This window comes from Bos indicus, chromosome 14 (assembly GCF_029378745.1).
Source record: "Bos indicus isolate NIAB-ARS_2022 breed Sahiwal x Tharparkar chromosome 14, NIAB-ARS_B.indTharparkar_mat_pri_1.0, whole genome shotgun sequence".
In the NCBI taxonomy this organism is placed as follows: Eukaryota; Metazoa; Chordata; class Mammalia; order Artiodactyla; family Bovidae; genus Bos; species Bos indicus.
In genome coordinates, this window is record NC_091773.1 from 64338266 (window position 1) to 64363053 (window position 24788).

Sequence of the window (24788 nt, forward strand, 5' to 3'; positions counted from 1 at the left end):
GAGATCTACCAGAAGAAAACTGCTTGAAGTTGGAATGTTGTCATGATGGCTGAAGCATGTAAGCTATAGTTCTCAAACATGTGATATGAATTATCTGGGGAGCTTGTTAAGAAGTAGATTCCAGGATCCCCCAGGAATCTAGCTTAGTAAGCATCCCAGATGATTCTAGCAATGATGGTTCTGACCATCAGAGACTTTGAGAAATACCACCACAAAAACATTGAACAGTCCTTTGGGGAGTCTAGCCTTCCCACAAGGAAGGGTATCTTGGGTGGGATCTGGGGACAATACAGTGCCAGTTCCCCTGTGCAAGGTCAGGCGTAAGAGGCAGAGCAGTGGGACAGGTGGATCACAACCACTCAGCCTTCAGCCACCTGAAGGACTTTCCCAGTGAGAGGCCTAGGTTCTCAGCTTGGAAGAGAAAAGGCCCTCTCTTTCTGGATTCTCTATATGGTCCTAACAATTAAGAGAACCACCCAACCTGGGACACAGATGACCTCAGTTTTAAAATCGTAACTGGAATATCTCCCACTCTAGTGAGTTTCCCCTTACCTAGTAATAGTAGCTAACACTTACTGATGATTTACTGTGTGCCAAGCCCAAGTACTGTATCTGCATTTACTCATTTAATCCTGAGAACAACACAGTGGGGTTCAGTTCATTTTAGTTCGGTTCAGTCACTCAGTCATGTCTGACTCTTTGTGATCCCATGGACTGCAGCATGCCAGGCCTCCCTGTCCATCACCAACTCCCGGAGTTTTCTCAAACTCATGTCCATCAAGTTGGTGACGCCATCCAACCATCTCATCCTCTGTTGTCCCCTTCTCCTCCCGCCTTCAATCTTTCCCAGCATCAGGGTGCTTTCCAAGGAGTCAGTTCTTCACATCAGGTGGCCAAGGTATTGGACTTTCAGCTTCAGCATGAGTCCTTCCAATGAATATTCAGGACTGATTTCCTTTAGGATGGACTGGCTGGATCTCCTTGCAGTCCAAGGGACTCTTAGAGAACAACACAGTGGAGTAGGTACTATTTTCACCGTTTGATGGTGGGTACGTTAGCAGGGCTACTGTGAAGCACATCTACAGGGCAGTGTGCACAGTGTGGTCTATGTTCCTGGCACTCTCTTCACAGCCTTACACACTGGGCCCCACATGGTGGGTCATAGACGTTCGGTAAGCAGCTAGAACCAAGGCTCTAAAACCTCATTGATGAATAAAAGAAGGGAACTGTCTAAGAAGACATTTCTGTGACCCTACCAGGAAGAAACTGAACCAATTTGGGAATCAATATATGTATTCACAAAAGGACAGGTGAGAGTGAGGAGGCAGGAAGTGGCATATTCCAGTGAATCAACTGTGTCAACTAAGAATCTCCAAGTCTTCCTGGGTGAGGTCCCAAGACTGCCTCCCCAAGCCATATTAAATGATGATGGAGAACAAAGCGCCCAGGATCCCCTTCCTGGTTGCATTTTTTTCCCAGTAAAACGATGCTAAAGCTGAGCTTCTTCCCTCCAATGTCCTGTCCAGTGCTCCTACATGCTTTTATCACTCTTTGGGTCCTTGTATTAAGAGCGATTTTCTATGTGTCTGTTTCCTTGCCAAGTTTACAAGCTTCCCGAAAGCAGGGACAATGCTTTAACCGTGTTTGTATCTCCCACTGCCCAGGGAAGGCATGCCATGTGTGCATGGCTAGGCATCCTTGATTGCTTCCTTCCTCTCTTCCTTATGTGTCAGGAAATAAGCTACTTTCTGACTTCAGAGTTCAGTGGAAAAGACCTGACTTCAGAGTTTAGTGGAAAAGACCTACAAATAATAATGAGTGCTTTACACAGAAAGTTATAGATGTAAGGGTTGCTGTGGAGCCAGAGAAGATGTGCTCAGCTTAGCCTGTAAGGACCAGTGATGGTTGATATATTGTGCCAGATGGAGAGAAGGGAGGGGGTGTTCTAGGCAGAATAGATAGCAAGTGCAGAGAAAAGTAGACGCTCAAGTGTCAGAGAGACAGAGAAGGAGCCGAGGGAGAAAGGAAAAAGGTTTTGTGCGAGCAGCTTTGTGTGGCTAAAGAAATTTTCACTTTGTGTCACCAATGGAGGGGGCTGGCGTAGAGGTGGGGGAAGGTTAGGAGCTCTGGAGCTGGACAGCCTGCATGGTCCAAATTTCAGCTCTGCCATTTATCAGCTATGTAACTTTGGGCTAATGACTTAAATCCTCATTTGTTAATGGTATATTAATAGCACCTACCTTTTGGGACTCTTGTAATTAAATGGCCTAATACTTATAAAACACTTAAAACAGTGCCTGTCATGTAATATGTATTCAATATAGAGTAGTTATTATTGTTATCTCACTGCTCTCTCTCATTCCCTACTTTTACTCCATTCCAAGCAAGTCTTACCAATTCTTCCTCTAAAACAAATACCAAAACCATCCTTTTTTGTCTCCACCTTGGTCCAAAGAACTATGACTTCTTTCCTGAATTCTAGTAGTAGCTTCCTAAGAGCTCTCCCTGTTTCCACTCTAGCTCTGTTATAATCTAATCCACAAAAACAAGGACAGTGATCTTTTCCAAAGGTAAATTGGGGGTCACTCCACTTAATCTATTGTTTTTCATCATACACTGCCCCAACTATTTAGAATTCTTATCATGACCTTAAAAGGTCTTAATAATCTGACTCGTTCTTGCTTCTCTAAACCTACATCCTATTCCCTCTCACTATACTTTAGCCTCTGTGTGTGGGTGTGTTAGTCTCTTAGTTGTGTCCGACTCTTTGCGACGCCATGGTCCATAGCCCGCCAGGCTCCTCTGCCCATGGGATTCTCCAGGTAAGAATACTGGAGTTGGTAGCCAGTCATTCCCTTCTGTAGGGTATCTTCCTGACCCAGGGATCAAACCCACATCTCCTGCATTGCGGGAGGATTCTATATTGTCTGAGACACCAGGGAAGCCTGCTTAAGCCTCTAGTTGCCTTGAACTTGGCAAGTTTGTCTTGCTAGAAGCTTTGCATCTGCTGTTCTGCCTTCCCCACCCCTTGTTTTCCTCCTTATCTTGTAGAAACCAGCTCAAATGTCGGAGGAGTGGACTTGAGTTTGATATCCCAAACTGAAGTAACAAGCTCCCTGGTTTCTACATTATGCTGGTAAATTTATTTCCTTTTATGTCTTTTTTGTTATTTATTCTACCTTCCCCAAATCTGCCCCCAGAATATGTGTTCCATGAGAACAGATACAAGACCTTTTTCATTGCTATAGTCCTACTTTCTATAATAGCAAAACCCTCTGCATGATATACTAGGCACCCAGAAAGTATTTACTGAATTAATACTGAATGAATTGGAAGAGAGTAGGTAAAGAAGGGAGAGTGCCAAAAATTAATTATTACACTTCTTTAGTAATCCAGTGAGAAATTATGAAGCCCTAGCACTGGATTTCAGTCTTGGTTCTGCATTGGAATCACCTGGAGAGTTTTAAAAACTACTGACATCCTCAGTACTCCTGATTTAATTGGTAGATGCATCCTGGACATCAGGATTTTTAAAAAGTCTGCAGGAGATTCTAACATGCAGCCAAAGTTGAAACCACTGCTCCAAATGCAGAAAGGGGATATAGAAGAGAGTGTGAGTGCAGGGCTGTTTAGAACACACAATAAGCAGGACTTGGTGGTTAATTATGAATTGCAACTGATCAAAAAGAGGGTGCCTCGAAGAATCCTAGATTTCTGGCATGGTCCTGGGTAAAAGATAGAGGCAAGTTTTGAGAAAAAGATAACAAATTATGTCTTGGACAGGCTAAATTTGAACTGCTTTGGGGGATTTGAGTGGAGCTTTTCAATAGATTGTTTAATAGATTTACACTTTCCTAGTGAAGAACAGGGCTTCCCTGGTGGCTCAGCAATAAAGAATCCACCTGCAATGCAGAAGATGCAGGAGACATGGGTTTGCTCCCTGGGTTGGGAAGATCCCCTAGAGGAAGAAATGGCAACCCACTCTAATAATCTTGCCCAGCAAATCCCATGGACAGAGGAGCCTGGCATGCTACAGTCCATGAGATCGTAAAAGTTGGAGACTGAGCAACTAAACAACAAGAAACGTAGGAAAAGGCATCTCCGGAAACTATGACAATTAGAACACAAGACCATTTCCACTCTGCAGAGCCTCTATACTCAAAACTCCCTTCCAAGCCAATGCCCCATCTGTTCTGAAATGTTGTTCAATATGTTGACATGATTACAAGAAGAATTATATAATGTGTGGGTACCATTCTGACAGGGATAGAGTAAAAGGACAAAGTAGGTGATTAAATGGTTAATCCCACTTAGGGGACTGTAAGTAGAAAAAATATGGGAAACCCTTGTAAGTTAATGATTACTCAAGAAAGCAGGTTTGCTGAACCACAAAACCAAGCAGGCTTGCTTAGCAACAAAACCATGCAGCAGAAACACTAGACAGGCGTCCAAACAACCAAACAACGGTGGCATGAGACCCACATACTGCCCAGTGAGCACAGTAAGTTAATGATTCCCAGGACATGTTCTCTATACACACAAAAACAGTAATTGTGGACCTAGCTTGATCATGTAGGGATAAGAAAACTCTCCTGAATAACAAGGAGTTGATGATGATGGAAGCACAGCATCTACTCAAGAAAGACAAAGAAGCTCTTCTCCTCCTCCCCAGTTTTCCTTTGATTATGAAAAGTAGCCCAGTAAGTTCTCAGGGCACAGCATTTCTCATCTGCCACTTCTAAACCTCATTGGTTTTCTATTCTAATAAATCACTTGTCTATCACTTTGCCTCTCAACTCTTTTCTGCGCTGAGACATAAAGAACTATATAGCACCAGAGCCCTTCGGAGACCCTGAGATACCGCGGTTTCAATCCTATAAATCCATTTAACTTACTTTTCTTGTACTACCTATAGGCTTAAAGTATTCCACTTAATAAATTGCTGGCAGCCTTCAAATAGCACTGAAAGGAATATATAACAGCTTTAAAACATCGGATAAATGAAAACGAACATACCCATGATTACTTCAAGATCTGTGGTCAAAGATACTTAGACCTAAACTGCTTAGATTGCTTAGTTTTGTAATTGGTAAACATTTACTGGGTTACCAAAGATACCAAGTACGCTCTGAAAGACGACTGCTCCTTTGTGTCTAATTAGGCACACTGAAACAAAGATTGATAGGGTGATATATTTAGTTAAGTAACAGATGGCAAAAAGACACACTGTCCAGCATGAACCACATCCCTATTTCTCAGTATTCCAAAGAGTGACTGAATCTTGAAATCAGCTAGGAAGGAAAGGCCTGAATGTTTATTCAACTAAGAAGAACTGATAACCAGTCATGTGGAGGTTAAAAAATTCAAAGAGGGTATGACTGGCTCTTAGGACGGGATGGATAGAAAAAGTGGATTAAAGTCACTTAGAAGGTATCAAACAGGACTGAAATATGGATTCTGAATACTTAAGCTACTTCGTGATTACAAAGAGGTGGGGGGAAAAAAAAAAAAAAAGAGGCAAGTGGTATATATTCTCCGAACTCACACAGGGTGTTAAATTGTGGCTAAAAAGCGCTGCTTTTAGCAGTGCCTGCGCTCTATTAAAAGAAGGTGAGGTGGGGGAACTCTGAGAGGACGTTTCCTCCAGCAGAGCGAAGCAGCTCGCTGCAGCACCCCCTCCCTGCTCTCCCTAGGATTTGCCACTCTAGCAGGTGAACCGCGAGAAAACAGAAGGACTGAATAACGGCGTGCGGAACCCCGAAAACCGGGAGGTCTCCAAGCCCATCACCTCCCTACACCTCGAGAGCGGCTTCTAGGCACCTCCCACCCCCCCCGTCCTGAGACACCTGCCCCACAGCCCGGGAGAAGTCCTACAGGCTGAGGGGCAGGAAGGGCCGCTGACGCTCTCGGGCGGAGGTCAAGCAGGAGGTGGCGGGGGCGCCACACTCCCGGCCACCCGAGCCGCAGGCGGGACACTCCCGTGAGATTAACCGGGCGAACGTGGGACAGCGAACGCCCGCGTCCCCGCGCGTCCAGCGACGGGCCGGGGTGGGCGTGACGCCATGACGCAAGGCACGCGGGCGGCGCTCCGGGGAGGGGCGAGGCGCGGCTGGGCGGGGAGGGGGCGGGAGGAAGGAGAGGGAGGAGGGGGCGGAGACAGCGGGGGCTGAGGGAAGCGGGGCCCGGGGGAGAGAATGGCAGTTGCGGCGCTGATTCCCGGGAACCGCCGTCAAGACAGAACTGCGGAGGAGGAGTTCGGGAAAGCGGCAGTCGGGACCCCTCCTCTGCGTTCCCCCCGCCCCAGCTGAGAGGCGCCTGGGCGGCTCTGAGGAACCCTCCTCCGTGTTTCCTCTGGCCGCCGCCGCCGCCGGGAGATGGGCCTGCTCGCCCGCAGCCCTGCGCCCTATCGAGGAGTTGAAGGTACGGGCGGGTCTGGGGTGGGGTGAATGGGGGAAGGCTGCACCGGGGAGCCGGAGGGCAGGGGCGCGGTTCCCGTTTCCGACGCGGGGCTCTCCGGCAGCTCCCCGGGACGGAAATGGACTCGGAAATCCCACGGGAGAGGCGCCCCTTCTCGCACTCTGCGCGGCGGAGCCCAGGCGGCGCCGGGGGAGGGTGACGGGCTAGTAGGGGCTCAGGCCTCGCGTTGGATCCGCGCGTCCCCCTGGCTCGGCCCCGGCGCTGGCGGCCGCGCGGGCGGGAGGCGAGGCTTGGGATCCGCCCCGCGAGCCCTGTCCTCCTGGCCCGGGCAGTCTGGGGCGACGGCGGCCGACCCGGCGGTGTTGTGACGGGGGCGGAGGCGGCGCTCCCCTCAGGCACTTCCCCGGCCCCCCGGAGCAGGCGACGCGGAGGGCGGCAGCGGCGGGGAGGCGGTGGCGGGGGCGGAGCGCATTCCTGATGGGTGAAATCGGCTCTTAACGGGACCGATTTCCGGGCCTCGCTGCAAAATTCGGAGCCGGGGCCAACGCCCCCCACCCCACCCCCCACAGCCGGTGCAGCTGGAGGCCCCCCCGGGGAAAAGAGAGAGGCATGCCCAGGGGAACGTTCATCCGGGGGACGGCCACCCCCTGCAAAAGCAGAAATTAAACCGACGAAAACTGGTGTGGCCTTGGGGTAAAGTATGTCTTACGAGGGGGTCTTCCAGGATTGTCTCCTTCATGCTAAACCTTGAGAGACTTCTCCGTCTTCATCCAGCAAGTAATGCCACTGTTTTTAATTTCCAGTTTTTCCTATCATTTGAATTCCCCTCTGTCGTTCCCCACCCCCTTTCATTAATAGGGAGGAAAATAAGTTTAGGGTTCATTAACCTCGCGACAAGGGCAGTAAATAAAAGAGTGAAAAGAATGGCTATATATGGGAGAAAAAAAGATCTTATTTTTTTTCCCCATTAGCTCTTGAAGATAGAAATACACGAACGATGCTTTATTCTGGTTAATATTTACTATTCAAAACGTTGCTGAAAGTCCTGTTGGGTGGACGTTAGAAAGGACAGCGTTTAAATGCTGCTGCAGTTTTCAAACCCAGGTGTTGGCTGCAAATGCTCGTGTTAAATGTTAGTAAACAGTGGAGGAATAAAGCAGTTCTTTCCTCTGATCGGTTGCCTTAAAATGTTCCTGATTTTTCCCTTTCCATTCCTTTTTTGGGGGGGTGGGGTGGGGTAAGAACATGACTGTGTTTTTATTTATACATATGTATTTTTTATTTTAACTGAATTCCTTGACCCATTTTGTTATGTGAAGTCTGATGGTATGCCCAAGTTTCATTTTCAGTTTTGCCATTGACCATCTTAATAAGCATCTTTCCACTTCGGTTTATAAGTCAAGCCATTTTTACCGTATTTGCCAGTTTATGCTTCCTTAACACCCAGCTGTCAGAACTGAATCAAAATGTAAATATTTCTATTTAGAAAATGGCGATGATCTATTGTTAACATTTCTTTTCAGACGTTCGTTGCCTGCTACTTACAATTCCATAGTAAAGATTTAGAGTCTTGGGACTTAATAAATAAACCAAATTATGCAACAGCAATAACAACAACAACAAAACCCCTTTTTGTTAGCTTTATTTCTCTTTTTATTATTGTATACAATGTAACAAATTTATATTTCATATATCCTCAGGAACTGTTTTAATATCTTAACAAAGGGTCTTTCTGAGGAAAAATTACATTTGGCCAGCTAATGTTAGTGTGTGTGCTTAGTCGCTCAGTCCTGTTGGACTCTTTGTGACCCCAGGGACTGTAGCCCACCAGGCACCTCTGTCCATGGGGATTCTCCAGGCAAGAATACGGGAGTGGGTTAGTAGTTTTTCAGTATCTGTGACTTCCAGGAGGATTCCAGTAAGGTTATATTTTAAAACTGTAAGATTATCTTAGGAGTTGAAACACAACTCAATTTTTAGTCTTCAGATAGTAGCTATTTGAAATATTGGTGTTTCTTTTGGATGGTGCTTCACCTGATCATTAGAGTTTATATAAAGAACAGCCCAATTTTACTGTCTTTAGACCAGTATTGGAATTTTTACAATTTTAATGGTATTTATAGAATTTTGGGTGCCTTTTTACTAGATTAAATGAAACAATGTTTTTCTCCTACTTAATATGTGAAGATGCTAAGTGTCTATTTATAAAGCTACTTCAGCATTTTAGTGGAAAATAAATGCACATCACAAATTTGAAATAGAGGAAGTTGTAAGGTAATATTTTTGTAGTTGTTGATTAAGACACGTGGGGTCGCCTCTCTTTAGTGGGATCAGATTGAAAGATATTTGCATGGCGTTGTTAGATGGAATTAAATATAGGTAATTTGAGACAAACTTAACATTTGAAAGAATCTCTTGTATATTATGGCAGGTTCTGATTTTAAAGCACTTAACACTTATCACAGAAATTCTTTGGTTTCTCATCATCCCTGCCCACCCCTCCCCCACCCCTCCTCAGTTTGGAGGGCACTGAGGATTGAAAATGTAGTTTCCTGAATTTTCCAAGGAGAAGAAGGAACAAATATTGTGATAACATGTAAAAATCCTTAGTCAGGTGCTAGGCAGAAAGTAAGCTAGGGATAAATTTTGTCGCATTTATATCTGAATTGCCTTCTTCCGTTTCTTCTCTACTCAGGTTATAAAGGAAATCTTAGAGAATTCTTATTTGTTTTTCTGATGTTTCTGACAAGTGACAATTGATTGTCAAACTCAGGCTGGTTTCCTGCTTACTAAGCTTTATGATCTTGTATTATTTAAGGCCCATATAAAAATTAGGCCATTTTGTACTGAAGGCCAAAAAAAAAAGTTGCATTGCTGACTTTATATTTGATTGTATTTGCATTGTACGTGGCAAACCAGCACTAGTAGTTTAATGATGGTCTGAAAGGACTCACGATCATGTGTGAAGTACTTTAGCTTAAAGGTTTGGATTTGATCTTTTTTAAAAGCAAAATGTTATTTTACTTATGGAGATCAGCTAAATTTTCCTTAGGTAATTTTTTTTTCTCCAGTCCAGAGTAATTATTATTTTTATTTGGCCTTTTAGTTTTTAAGTTATGAGGTATCAGTTTGTATATGTAGCTTTGTATCACCTTGAAGCAGCTATATATAACCACACCTGCACAGCTAAAAACCGAGGGATAGTATTCCTTTTCTAAACACATCTGTGTTTCAGGTGATGGTTGATCTCAACCAAAAACATCAGTGAAATCATTTTGGGTGTTTCAAACTTGGAAACTTTGTTTCTCAATAGCTATCATATATCTGTAATACTTTCAGTATTAATAAAAATTAACACTTTTTGATAAAGTAGTTTTTGCTTGCTCTTTGTAGCTGTCAATAAAACCTGAACAATTATTTTGTTTATTAGTGACATTTTCTTGAAAGTTATTAGCCTAGAAAACATTATACATTTTTGTCCTGTTGATGTTACCTAATATTTTGTTTTAAAAGTCATGTACTCAAGAAATGCTACTTGTTAATTTTTTAAAAATTTCTATATGATAGTTTTTTATGTGAAAGTTTTAGTAGGACAAAACCAATAAAGAGTTGTTTAAGTCCTCAAATAAATTTGTGCATTGAATTTTGACACAAAATCCTCAGAAATCAGCCTGATTTGTTGAAGCTGAAAGAAAACTTTAAAACTTGGTCTTCGGTCCAAAAATCTGAACTCAGCCTCTTAAAATTATGTACACTTAACATTTTCAACCTCTGTCCTCTCTGGAGACCCCTGAATACTTACATAATAACGTAAGTAATATATCACAAAAATAGATGACCAGTACTATAAATGTAAGATGATTCATATTTTGTAATTTCTAAGTCAGGTATTGGCATTTGCTTCTCAAATGGTGTTCTGTTATTCTTATGCATTACCATAAGTGAGATAATACATATGACGTGTGTAGTGGAAGGTAAGAGATAATGTAAACTCTGATGGTAGAGACCATTATCTTTGTTTATTCTTCAAGTCTCAGCACTTAGCATAAGGCCTGACAGTGATAGATGTTGGATTAAGTATCTGCTAACTGAATAAAGTATGTATAATGTAATTATATCATACCTATAGTAGGGCTATCTAATGGAAATATAATGAGTCATAAAGATTTTCTTTTAGTCACATTAAAAAAGTAAAAGGAAACAGATGAAATTAATTTTCATAATATGTATTATTTTAAACAACATATATAAAATACCATCTCAGCATGTATTAATGAATGACTTTACATTGTTTTATTCATACTAAGTCTTTGCTCCACTCTGTGGTTACACTAGACAGCATAGCTCTAGGAATATTTTGTTTGAAATGTTTCTTTCCACAGAAATTCCTTAGTCTTTTTGATAGTCTTTTTCTAACATGTCTTTTGAATCCAAATACAGAAGCACATGTATCATTGAATTGAAATTACTGAGTTGAACTGAAAAGTCAGAATACCTGACTTCTTTAGTTCGTACAACTTTATCAAAGTGACTCTGCCTCACTTTCCTTGTTTATAAAATGAGGGAGAATATGCTATCATGTTTGATTTTATTAGTATAAATTATGTCTTTGAAGGTTCCCTGGTAGCTAATTAGTAAAGAATCCTCCTGCCAATGAAAGAGATGTGAGTTCAGTCCCTGGATTGGGAAGATACCCTGGAGAAGGTAATGGCTACCTACTCCAAAATCCCATGGACAGAGGAGCCTGGCGGGCTACAGGCCATGGGGTTGCAAAGAGCCTGATGTGACTGGGCAGCTGAGCATGTGCCTGCATACACACACACACACACACACCATGTCTCTGAAACATGTAACTACTCAGACAAGATTGTTACAAAAGAGACTTTTTCATTACTAGTAACTTGTCATAGCAGATCTCAGTGTAAAAACAGAAGGAAGAAGTACCCATGAGGCTACTATATGTGGAGGTCCTGGTGCCTCCCACACTGGAGTAAGTTACAGTGGATAAATCGATACAAAATGCTCTTACATTGAGTCAAGAGAGGTGACTAGGTCTACTCCAGAACAAAATGTTAAACCTCTTATCTATTTAAATATTGCCTGAACTAGTTTATCCTTCAGTTTTTGTTTATATGAATAACCAACACTTCTTATATAGGCATCCTTAAAATCATGAAATAAGTCCTTTGGAGGTAGAGGGTGGGGACTGATTATGTGCATATAAATGGGGAAAATGACTCTGTCATCACAGGATATGTACAGTGTTGCACAATGACTCATTCTTTTATCTAAACTAGCGGTTGCAGTGGTTACCTGGTAAGCAGTTATGCATAGCCAAATATAGCTAAATCAAATACATAGCCAAACTGAATAGATATCTCCTGATAGCCATATGCTTTCATTAAAAATAATGATTTATTAAAATTATAGATGAACATCCCTTAACTTTTTGCATAAACATAGCACACTTTACTGATAATTTCTGGAATCATGCAGTAGATTATGTGGTAGCCCTCAAAAAGATAGGTTCACATGCTAACCTCTCAAACCCATGAATGACACCTTATTTGAAAAAAGTCTTTGCAGATGTAATTAAGGATCTTGAGATGAGGAGATCGTCCAAGCTATCCAAGGGGTCCAAAATTCAATGACAAGTTGCCCTTAGAAGGGAAAAGCAGAGGGAAATTACAGACAAGACAAAAGAGAGGGAGATAGTTTGACCGTGGAAGGAGAAATTGGAGTGATGTGGCCCCAAGTCAAGGGATACTTGTGATCACCAGATGCTGTAAGAGGTGAAGAACAAATTCTCCTGTGCCACCCCAAAAGGGATTATAACCCTGCTGGATTTGAGGCTTTTAGCCTCCAGAACTGTGAGAACATAAATTTCTGTTGTCTTATGTCACCCGCTTTGTGGTAATTTGTCACAGGAAACTGATAAACAGTCAAAAATAAAAAGATCTGTGCTTATCTTTATTTTGTATCATTTATTGTGACTATCAGAGATTAGACAGCCCTTCCTTTGGAGTGCTAGTCCATTCTTAGAAATATCAGAGGAAGTGTTTTAATACCCTCAAGTCTGAACAAGCCTAATAAATAGTTTATAGTCTATAAGATACATTGTTATTGTCTCTCATGTCATTCTTCACTCCTCCTGCCGATTTGCCCCTGTTGGCTTGCTCTTGACTTTTTAAGATATAGTTTATATTTAGTGGAAGGGTGAAAACATAGTACTGATGGAATAGGCCAACAGGTTTTGTCTTATGAAGGTGTGATTCCTTCTACCTTCCCTGTCTCCTTTACTGGATCCTCCTGTAAACCCTGTAGCTTAAGAATGGACTGCCACAGGGCTCAGTCCTTACCCTTCTTTATTTACTGCTTTGGCGAGTTCATCCCTACTTGTGATTTTACACACCATCCAGGTAACAACTTTTCTCAAAATTTTATCTCTAGGCCATACTTTTTCCTGAATTCTGTGCTTGTCATTTGGGTATTTGGATGCACATTCTCCCCTAAGATTTAAAGGGAACCCCTGCTCTTAGCTTCTCCCTAAAACTTATTCTTTTCACAGCCTTCTCCATTTCAGTGGACAGCAGTTTCAGCCTTCTGGTTAATCAGGCCAGAATCCACTTGGAATCCGTGTCAGTTCTATCAGTTCTACTTTCAAGACATGTCCTTTTGCCCATCATCATCTCTCTCCTAGGGTATTGCAGCCGCCTTTAAACTGTTCTGCATGTTACTGTCTTTAACTCTTCTTGTTCTATTCTTTCTGCTTTATTGACTATGCCAAAGCCTTTGATTGTGTGAATCATAATAGACTGTGGAAAATTCTGAAAGAGATGGAAATACCAGACCACTTGACCTGCCTCTTGAGAAACCTATATGCAGGTCAGGAAGCAACAGTTAGAACTGGACATGGAACAACAGACTGGTTGCAAATAGGAAAAGGAGTACGTCAAGGCTGTATATTGTCACCCTGCTTATTTAACTTATATGCAGAGTACATCATGAGAAACACTGGGCTGAAGGATGCACAAGCTGCATAGCAATAACCTCAGATATGCAGATGACACCACCCTTATGGCAGAAAGTGAAGAAGAACTAAAGAGCTTCTTGATGAAAGTGAAAGAGGAGAGTGAAAAACTTGGCTTAAAGCTCAACATTCAGAAAACAAAGATCATGGCATCCGGTCCCATTACTTCATGGCAAATAGATGAAGAAACAGTGGAAACAGTGGCAGATTTTATTTTGGGAAGCTCCAAAATCACTGCAGATGGTGACTGCAGCCATGAAATTAAAAGACACTTACTCCTTGGAAGAAAAGTTGTGACCAACCTAGTTCAGTTCAGTTGCTCAGTCGTGTCCGACTCTTTGCGACCCCATGAATCACAGCACGCCAGGCCTCCCTGTCCATCACCAACTCCCAGAATTCACCCAAACTTATGTGCATCGAGTCAGTGATGCTATCCAGCCATCTCATCCTCTGTCGTCCCCTTTTCCTCTTGTCCCCAATTCCTCCCACCATCAGGGTCTTTCCCAATGAGTCAGCTCTTCGCATGAGGTGGCCAAAGTATCGGAGTTTCAGCCTCAGCATCAGTCTGTCCAGTGAACACCCAGGACTGGTCTCCTTTAGGATGGACTGGTTGGATATCCTTGCAGACCAACCTAGACAGCATATTAAAAAGCAGAGACATTACTTTGCCAACAAAGGTCCATCTAGTCAGGGCCTTGGTTTTTCCAGTAGTCATGTATGGATGTGAGAGTTGGACTATAAAGAAAGCTGAGCGCCAAAGAATTGATGCTTTTGAACTTTGGTGTTGGAGAAGACTCTTGAAAATCCCTTGGACTGCAAGGAGATCCAACCAGTCTATCCTAAAGGAAATCAGTCCTGAATGTTCATTGGGAGGACTGATGTTGAAGCTGAAACTCCAATACTTTGGCCATCTGATGCAAAGAGCTGACTCATTTGAAAAGACCCTGATGCTGGGAAAGATTGAAGGCATGTGGAGAAGGGGACGACAGAGGATGAGATGGTTGGATGGCATCACCGACTCAATGGACATGTGTTTGAGTAAACTCCGGGAGTTGGTGATGGACAGGGAGGCCTGGCGTGCTGCAGTCCATGGGGTCGCAAAGAGTCGGACTTGACTGAGGAACTGAACTGAATTCTATTCTTAACACTAGAATTATCCTTTTAAATTACTAATATCCAGATTCTAAACTATCTTGTTTAGAAGCCCCTTAAGCCTCCTAAGTTTTCCCATCTCAGAAATAAAATTTAGAGTTCTTAAAGTGGTCTGTGAAGCCCTACACAAGCTGAGCTGATAACATTCTGACCTGTCTCATATATTCCTTGCTCATTTCCCTTAGACCTCATTCTGGCCTCTGGGCTATTCCTTGAACAGATCAGGCACATTCAACCTTAAAGTCTTTGCAGTGGCTGTTGCCTTTCCCTTGGATGCTCTTTTCCTAGATTTCCTCATGGCTGCTGCTGCTAAGTCGCTTCAGTTGTGTCCCACTCTGTGCAACCCCATAGATGGCCTCCCACCAGGCTCCCCCGTCCCTGGGATTCTCCAGGCAAGAACACTGGAGTGGGTTGCCATTTCCTTCTCCGATGCGTGAAAGTGAAAAGTGAAAGTGAAGTCGCCCAGTCAAGTCCGACTCTTTGCAACCCCATGGACTGCAGCCCACTAGGCTCCTCTGCCCTTGGATTTTGCGGCACGGGTACTGGAGTGGGTGCCACTGCCTTCTCCATCCTCATGGCTAACTCCCCTCAAGTCTTTATTTAAGTGTCATCTTCTCAGTTAGTTCTGATCACCCTTAAAAAAATTGTCATGTGGCACTTGCCAGGTGGTCCAGTGGTTAAGAATCTGCCTGCCAGTGCAGGGGACACAGGTTTGATCTCTGCTCCAGGAAGATCCTGTGTGCCTCAGGGCAAACCTGTGTGCCACAGCTCCTGAGCCCACACTTCACAACCAGAGAAGCCACTGCAATGAGAACCCTGTATGCTGCAATTAGAGAGTAGCTCCTGCTTACTGCAACTAGAGAAAGCCCAAATGCAGCAACGGAATTTCAGCACAACCAAAAGTAAAAAAATTTTTTAAATTGTGATCAGCACCCCTCTGACATACACTCTTGATTACCTTTACTTTGCTTAATTTCCCCCCCACATTTCTCACAAAGAATGACAGTAAAATATTTAGGTGACATATTTAGAAAATTATAAACTTCTATATAAAACTATGAAATAATTTTTAGTAGTTTGTCTGTAATTACTGATCTAGAATGATTTGTGGACATAAGATAAGAGTTGGGCCTCAAAGAGTAGTAGGAGTTTAAATAGGCAGAGCAGTGCGGTGTGGGTGTGTGTGTGCTCAGTTGTGTCTTATTCTTTGCTGACCCCATGGACTGTAGCCCGCCAAGCTCCTTTGCCCATGGAATTTTCCAGGCAAGAAAATCCCTTGGGTTGCCATTTCCTACCCCAGGAGATCTTCCCAACCCAGGAATTGAACCTGCATATTTTGCATCAGCAGGGGGCAGGGGGCTTCTTTACCACTGTGCTGCCTGAGAAGCAGAGCACAGAAGGCAGAGGAGTGTATTCAGGCAGAGACAAAGACATAGGAAGTGTCATGGAGGTGAAACTATGTTTTATTAACATATTTAACAAGTAGACCAGCCAGTCCAGGTTCGATGCACGATACTGGATGCTTGGGGCTAGTGCACTGGGACGACCCAGAGGGATGGTATGGGGAGGGAGGAGGGAGGAGGGTTCAGGATGGGGAACACATGTATACCTGTGGCGGATTCATTTTGATATTTGGCAAAACTAATACAATTATGTAAAGTTTAAAAATAAAATTAAAAAAAAAACAACAAAAAACAAGTAGACCAGTTAGCTAGAGTGTGTTTTTATGTCACAGAATGGTAAGAGACTAAGGTAAGATTGTGGAAGACTTTGAATTCCATGCAAAGTTTAAAATTCATTTATCTGTGGGAAGCAAATGGATGTTTGTAAGCAGAACTTAACAAAAGGCCAACGTGATCAGTCAGAAACCAGGTGATTAATGAAGGCCTTGTCAAGGAAGTAAAATAGTAGAAAGAGGGCTAAGAGTTTGTTCTGGCACATTAGCTGTATGGATAAGTCAAGTAATCGCTAGACCAGCACTGTATAATAGAACTCTCTGCAATGATGGAAATATTCTAGATCTGCACTGTCCAGTATGGTAGCCAGTGGCCATATACAGCTATGTGAGCATGCTACGTCGCTTCAGTCATGTCTGACTCTCTGCGACCCTATGGACTGCAGCTGGCCAGGCTCCTCTGTCCATGCGATTCTCCAGGAAGGTATACAGGATTGGGTTGCCGTGCCCGCGTTCTGGGGATCTTTGCAACCCAGGGACTGAACCCGCATCTCTTATGTCTCTGGTAGGCGAGTTCTTTACCACTAGCACAACCTCGGAAGGGCATATATGGCGATAGAGCGTTTGAAATGTGACTAGTATAACTGAGGAACTGGAGTTTAATATTTTTTAAAATTAATTTAAACTTAAATAGCCTCATATGGCTAGTGATGATGTATTCAACTGAGTAACTCTAGACTACAGTTTTCTCACTTATAAAGTTTAACATTAGATTGGAACATTAGTGTCACTAGAAGTATAGGTTCCACAATCAAATGAGGTTGTTTTGAGGAACTCACGTGGGTATCTAGCAGATTCACCTGTGCATGACTAGTATTTGTGGAATAGTTCCAGTTTGTAGCCTTTTCATTTTTTGAATCTCCATGACTTATTTGAGATTCCCTCTGTCTCTTGATTGCTGATTTTTAAATTGGGGTTTGTTGATGTTTCCTATAGCAAAATATTTATAGTTAAAATATCTAATATGTCTAATTAAATACTAGGTTGTATAATTATAGTTAAACCCACTTTGTTTCTTTTGAATTCTTAATGAGAAAGCCATAATAATGATAAACCTTTATGATTGTTTACCTGTTGTTTAATTCTTATCTAGGTTCTCCTGCTTTCTTTGAAAATACTCCCTTAGTTGTTTTCTTCTCCTATAAAATTAATAAATATTTCATTTGTATTTCAGTTCTGATTTTATTTTGGGGGGACATATTTAGAGGGAAGCGCTATAAATGTGGTGTATCTGGAGCAAAACAGACACATTTTGCTTATTGTGCCTCTTTTTTCCCAAGAGATACTATTGCTTCTGAGAATTACTTTATAATTTGAAGAAAGTTTTAAGGATAGTTTTTAGGACTTCTACCACATAGCTCTTCCAGTCTGTGCTCTACCTCATCATGTGCATATGTTGTAAAATTAAATACACACACAAACACACACATAATGATTTACCCTAACCAGAGGTCTTTGCTTTCCCCACTCCTCATGTTCTTTAGGAGAAAGAGACAAATCAATTTCCACAGTTGGAGAGGCAGGATACTGCTGTTATCAATACTTTTTAAAGTAACTTACAGAAAAATTGGTTAGGACAAAATTAGCCCAAATACTTAATATTTGTAATTGTCCAAATTAAGAATTATTTAGATTAATGATGAAACTGGTAAAATTAAGTTTGCAGTTCATTCCACTGGATTTACTAAGACCAAAGAGTATACCAACACTTTAGAGAATTTGGAAATATTTTTAAAAGAACAGAAATAAAAATTATCTTAGAAACTATTAATTGTCCATTTTTAACCCTAGCGTATGTATGTATTGGGCTTCCCAGGTGGCTCAGTGGTAAACAATTCACCTGCCAGTGCAGGAGATGTGGAGATGGGGGTTCAATCCCTGGGTTGGGAAGATCCCCTGGAGAAGGAAATGACAACCCACTCCAGTATTCTTGCCTGGGAAATCGCGTGGCTCAGCGGGCTACAGTCCATAGCGTTGCAAAGAGTTGGGGACGACTACGCACGCATGATGTGTGTGTGTTACAGCTGTGTATGTGTTTGTGTATTAGAATCACAGTCTTTCAGAACTAAGAGACCTTAGACATTACCTTATCCAATCACTTTAGCTTTCAAATAAGGAAGTTGAAATTCAAAAGTACACAAACTTGACTAATATCTCAAACTAGGTTAATATCTCCCTTCTGTTGATGTATAGCAGTGAGTATTTTAACCAGTCAAAAAGATTTTTTTTTTTTGACAGCTTGGTCTTTTTTTAACCTGTTAAAAATTTTTTTTTCATGTCTCTGGGCACTCCATCACACACATCATTTTGTGGTATGCTTTTCCATCCTTTTCCTTATTGCTGTGTTGTTTGCCCTTCTAAATAGTTCCTGGAAGGAGCTAGTCAAAATGTTTTAAATATTTTTTATTGGAAAATGGAATGAATAATGCCTTTTCTTTCTGCAGTAGTTTAAACTGTCTTTTTGGGGAGGTTTTGTGGCATACGGGAATAGTTTATTCTGAACTTTTAGTTTATGTTTCTAGGAGATCATAGACATTATCTAGAGGTAGAGCCTAAGGTAGTGTATTTGAGTCTTGATAAGTATTCACTTTCCAAAAAACTTGCTGGAAACGATGTGCCTATGTTAATCATCTGTTGAGCTTCCTCCACCTCCCCTATGTATAAAAGTAGTTAATTTGAATTTACTTATTCCATTTTTAATGTTAGATCACTTATTGTAGGTTTACAACTATATAAACATAAGGGTGAAAACTATATTCATCTTGGAGAAATTCATGTTCTGTAATGATGTATTCCAAACTTGCAAGTGGCTAAGTATTCTGATTACATTAGATAAGCCATTTCAGAGCCAACAGTTTGTTTCATTTTATTTCTAACCTTAAGCATGATAATCTTTTTTTAAATAGCTTTATCCAGTAAGTGCCTTAGTTACATTTGTATCATCTTCTCAAATATTTATAATGGCTAATATTTGTCAGGTGATTAATATGTCATACTAGTGCTAGATTCTTTACATATTTTATTTAATCCTAGTAATAATTCTGTGGACTGTAGGTTATTTGTTATTCCTATTTTACAGTGTAGTAAACTGTCTTAGTAATTTAACACAGTGTCACACAGCTAGTGTCAGAATCTGAACCTGAACCCAAACTTTGTGACTCCAAAGTCCCATGCTCTACTCTCTGAATAAAAACAAGCTATTATTACCCTATATTTGTTTTCAGAATTTTCCTTCCAAGCTACTCTTAAGTTATTCCCTCATTTTATCTCATCTTGGGTAAGATAGTTGTGTCTGAAACAAAAAAAACCCCAAATCTTATGGTGGAATTCTATAAAAGTTAATTTTTCACTCACACAAAGAACCATGTGGGTGACTCAGGTATCCCAATTCCTTCCATCTTGTGACTCAGCCCTCCCCAAAGACCTGTTTGGAGTCAACCACTGGAATCACTACATTCAGCCAGCTTTCGAGGAAAGGGAGAGAGCTCAAAGGATGATTGAAAGGATGATTTAGGGACTAGTTCTGGAAGTGGCATGCATCATCATCCTCACGTTACATTGGCCAGAACTGGACACATGACTGCATCTAGCTGCAAACGGAAGGAAAATGAAACAGGCTAACACTATCTCTACTTAAACACTATCTCTATTTAAAATGGAACAGCACAAAGAAGTAAAATGTTTGATGGCCAGTGAAAAACAGTCAGCAATGGTGCTAGAAAGAAATACAGCCTAAAAGCCTTTTAATTACTGGAATGTGTCCTCAGAAACACGAGCATATTATATACAGATAAGAAATCTGGGTTCTTAGGATAGAGGTAGTGTTATTGACTTACCTTATGAGGATTGATGAACTTAAAAAAATTTTCAGTGCATTTTAAGTGAAGATGACATAATAGCTCTGTAATATCTTTATACACAGCTGTCTTTTGAATGGAGAAGGCAATGGCACCCCACTCCAGTACTCTTGCCTGGAAAATCCCATGGATGGAGGAGCCTGGTAGGCTGCAGTCTATGGGATCTCAAAGAGTCAGACACGACTGAGCAACTTCACTTATACTTTTCACTTTGATGCATTGGAGAAGGAAATGGCAACCCACTCCAGTGTTCTTGCCTGGAGAATCCCAGGGACGGGGGAGCCTGATGGGTTGCCATCTATGGGATCGCACAGGGTCGGACAAGACTGAAGCGACTTAGCAGCAGCAGCAGCAGTCCTTTGAATGTACAACAGCCTTTATTTGTTAGATTTTGTTTTTTAAATGTGGGTTACTCTAGGCCATGTACATACCTTATATTTATTCTTGCATTATGAATCTGAGACATTTGTCTTATAGATGAAGGTGGTTTATTTTTTTTAAACTTTTCCCCAAACTTAACTCTTTGGAACTGCAACTTATCTTAAAGGAATAGAAGTGTGTTCTAACTGAGCTAATAATTAGAATAGATATGAATATAGTACTAATAATGTAAATTAGTGAGAGCAGACCCAATTTACAGAATCTGATGTTAACTTTTACTGGCAAATTAAACTCCACTATCTCAGCAGTAGTGGTTAACCTTTTGTTATACTTTAGACTCTTTGGAGAATCTGTTGAAATCTATGAGTTCTGTCAGTGGAATATACCTTTATTTATAATTTAGTATGTAGTTTTAGAGATTTCATGGATTTCTATGAAGCCTATCCATGGATAAGCTGTGTTTTTAAGCATCTTTATCCTTCACCAAAAATTATTATTCTGCCTATTATATTTTTACTTTAACAGACTGTATAAAGAGATGTTTAATAAGTCAGAGTTTTTATAAGAGAGTTTGCCTTTTCAATATTATTTGGACAGCAAGAATGATACCCAGAGCCTGCATTACTGCTATGGCTGAATTTCCGGCTATATTGGGGAATAGATTTATTAGAGGAAAATATAACATTTCACATTTGACACCAGCAAGATGAATGACATAACTTAAGATAACTTTAAACATTTAAATGACCTTTTTGAGCAATATGAAACTTCATTATAATGAACTTTCTGATGTATCACCGTAAAGAGAAAACCATATGTGAAAAACCAAAGAATTTAATGAACTTGTTCAGATGTACAAAAACTCTATTTACTTGGGGCCAAAATTAGCTTGTATGCAGATACATCATTACTAGTACATTACTTCCAGTTGTGGTCTGATCAAAGGATGGCTTATGATGATTAATTCTGTTTTTTATAGTTAGCTACTACATTAAATTATACCTAGGCATAGTTAAATTTGATATGTTATTGTTTGCAACTCTGTATAGGAAATGCTATGGAAGATAAATATTTCCTTTTTCTATTGCCTTAGGAACTTTTTAATTCTAGAGGAAGAGCAGGGTCAAAAAATTTAGTTAAGTATAGAGGATATCCCCCACTGTTATTCACCAATATTGGCTTCTGAAGTCATGCTCAGTTAGCTAAGTTAATTTTCTCTGTATTAGATAATTTGGTCAGATAACTAATGATCCCTCTTTGTACAACTTAAATTGTCTGCTATTTATGATGCTAAAAAACTACTGTCATTGTGAAAAATAGAATGCTGTCAAAAGCACATATATACAGTCTTTTAGAAAGAAAACTTTAAATAGATATTGATAAATATTTAGATTTTGGGACTAAAATGTTTAGATTATGGGACTATCATATATGCTCATATAAAATCATCTTTTCTTTCCAAATCATGCTTATGAAAAAAGGGAAGCACTTTATTATACTTTATATCCTTGCAAAGTCTAGTATTACTGTTTGGGGAAGACACAGGCTGAAATGTCTTTGTTCAGTGCTTGGTGTGGATGCACTAGAATGAAAGTTCCACAGAACAGGGGCCTTGTCTCTCTTGTTCACTATTCTGTGTCTACCACCCGGAAGAGTATTTGGCACATTAGATAAACACTGAACATACTTGTTGAAAGAATAAATGAATTAATGCTGATAAAGAATAATGAATTGTATACTTGAGCCAAAATTTCCTATAATAGCATCATATACAGATTCAAGAATATTGTATCTTAGATTTTTAGGTAAAGGTATCCTTTGGAAAACTGCCAAATGCTTCTCCTGCCTCAAATATATACAACTTTCCTCTTGAGGAAAAGATCATGCAACACAAATCAGATCAGATCAGTCGCTCAGTCGTGTCCAACTCTTTGCGACCCCATGAATTGCAGCACGCCAGGCCTTCCTGTCCATCACCAACTCCCAGAGTTCACTCAGACTCACGTCCATCGAGTCAGTGATGCTATGCAGCCATCTCATCCTCTGTCGTCCCCTTCTCCTCCTGCCCCCAATTCCTCCCAGCATCAGAGTCTTTTCCAGTGAGTCAACTCTTCTCATGAGGTGGCCAAAGTACTGGAGTTTCAGCTTTAGCATCATTCCTTCCAAAGAAATCCCAGGGCTGATCTCCTTCAGAATGGACTGGTTGGATCTCCTTGCGGTCCAAGGGACTCTCAAGTCTTCTCCAACACCACAGTTCAAAAGCATCAATTCTTCGGTGCTCAGCCTTCTTCACAGTCCAACTCTCACATCCATACATGACCACAGGAAAAACCATAGCCTTGACCAGACGAACCTTTGTTGGCAAAGTAATGTCTCTGCTTTTGAATATGCTATCTAGATTGGTCATAACTTTCCTTCCAAGGAGTAAGCATCTTTTAATTTCATGGCTGCAGTCACCATCTGTAGTGATTTTGGAGCCCAGAAAAATAAAGTCTGACACTGTTTCCACTGTTTCCCCATCTATTTCCCATGAAGTGATGGGACCGGATGCCATGATCTTCGTTTTCTGAATGCAACACAGGACAGCTGAAAATCAAGCAGAAACTGGTCTTACTGGCTCAAGGTATCAAGGGATAGAGTTTGGGACTGCCAGAATGGCTGGAAATTGAGTGGGTAAATCCCAGAAAGGAGGGAGTTACAGTCGGATAGCCCTTAAATCTATGAAAAACTCCCCTAAAATATGCTAGTGACCCCTAAACTATTCAGAGAGATTCCATGGAGCTCAGTGGAAAATAATAACAGTTAGACTGGAAAAGCTGGCTAAAGATTTTAGCTGGTACTCGGGTCAGGAGAGACAATTTGGTATTTGATTCCCACCAAATTAACAGAGCTTGGTAAAACATTTGTGCTCAGAGACACATTTTAAAACATAAAATCAAGCCTCCACAAGTTTGACTTTATGAGCCAGAGATGTAATTGCCGGGTATACTAAAAATTTTCACTCTTAGGAGAAGATCTCTCTACCGCATAATATCCACAATACCCAGTTTGTAATAGACAACTGCTAGACATGTGAAGAATTGGGAAAATGGGATGTAACGTCACGACCATTGACCCCAGAATGATAGTGGGCCCTAAAATTAGCAGAATTAACAGACTTGAAAGCAACTGTAATATATTCAGTGACCTAAAGGGAGATGCATGATCATGATGACTGAATATAGGTGGGCAATTTCAACAGAGAAATAGAAACTATAGAAGAATGGACAATCTAGAACTGAAAAATACAATTGAAGTAAAAATTTTACTGAATGGGTTTAGCAACAGACTGGAGAAGGCAGAGAAAAAAGTTGATGAACTCGAAGGTGGATCAATAAAAATTTGCAAATCCAAAGAATGGATTAAAAGCACAAAAAATGAACAGAGCCTTGGCAGGAAGAGAGAGAGACAGACAGTAGAGTAAAAAAAATATGTAAAGAAATAATTGCCAAAAAATTAAATCAACTTGAAATTGAAAAAGTTCAATGAACCCCAACTATGATAAATACAGAGAAAATAACATCTAGGTGTATTTTGATCAAACTTGCTGAACATCAGAGATGGAAAGAAAATGTTAATACAGCCAAAAGAGAAAACACACACATTACTACAGAGGAATTAAAATATCAGTGAATGGTGACTTAATCAGAAATGATTGGTGATCAGAAGAAAATGGAATGACCAATTTTAGGTTCTGAAAGGAGAAAGTTATCAACCTGAAATTCTATATTCAGAAAAGAATACTCATGAAAATGAAGGTAAAATAGGACATTTTTCAAATAAACAACTTGAGAGAATTCATTGATAGGAAATCTGCAACATGACGAAATGTTTAAGGAAGTTCTTCAGGCTGGAGGGAAATAATATCAAGACACCAGATGAAACTTGGATCCACAAGAAGGAATAAAAAGTACCACAAATGGTAAATGTGTCAATAAATAGATTTTATCCCCAGAAAATGTTTTGTAAGCATATAAAGTAATGAAAGAATTTACAGAAGAACTGGTAGATGTGATTAAATAAACATTTTAAAGCCTTTTACTTTAAAAATCACAGAATTAAAGGGCAAATATTAAGAGGAAATAAATATGAAAGTTTTAAAATTGAAGAGGACCATTAATATTCCAGTGTAAAAAATGGTCAAAAGCATATGAACAGATAATTCATTGAAAAAATA

General features: G+C 40.7%; 1 protein-coding gene and 1 long non-coding RNA gene across 3 annotated transcripts in view; one reads left to right on the top strand and one right to left on the bottom strand.

The window, feature by feature from the left end:
• Positions 1 to 5075, bottom strand: part of LOC109568153 (uncharacterized) — a 79751-nt gene extending 74676 nt beyond the window's left edge. The window contains exon 1 of the long non-coding RNA XR_002182210.2: positions 5017 to 5075. This is a non-coding gene — a long non-coding RNA (uncharacterized lncRNA). The remainder of the gene's footprint in view (positions 1 to 5016) is intronic.
• Positions 5076 to 6227: 1152 nt separating this feature from the next.
• RNF19A (ring finger protein 19A, RBR E3 ubiquitin protein ligase) overlaps positions 6228 to 24788 on the top strand; it is a 55428-nt gene continuing 36867 nt past the window's right edge. Inside the window, exon 1 of one of the 2 annotated variants that reach the window (XM_019973799.2) lies at positions 6228 to 6420. The gene's annotated coding sequence lies outside the window, so the exon portion shown is untranslated. Of the gene's footprint in view, positions 6421 to 6929; positions 7195 to 24788 lie in introns of those variants that run through there. The other variant, XM_070802845.1, reaches the window with a different exon arrangement.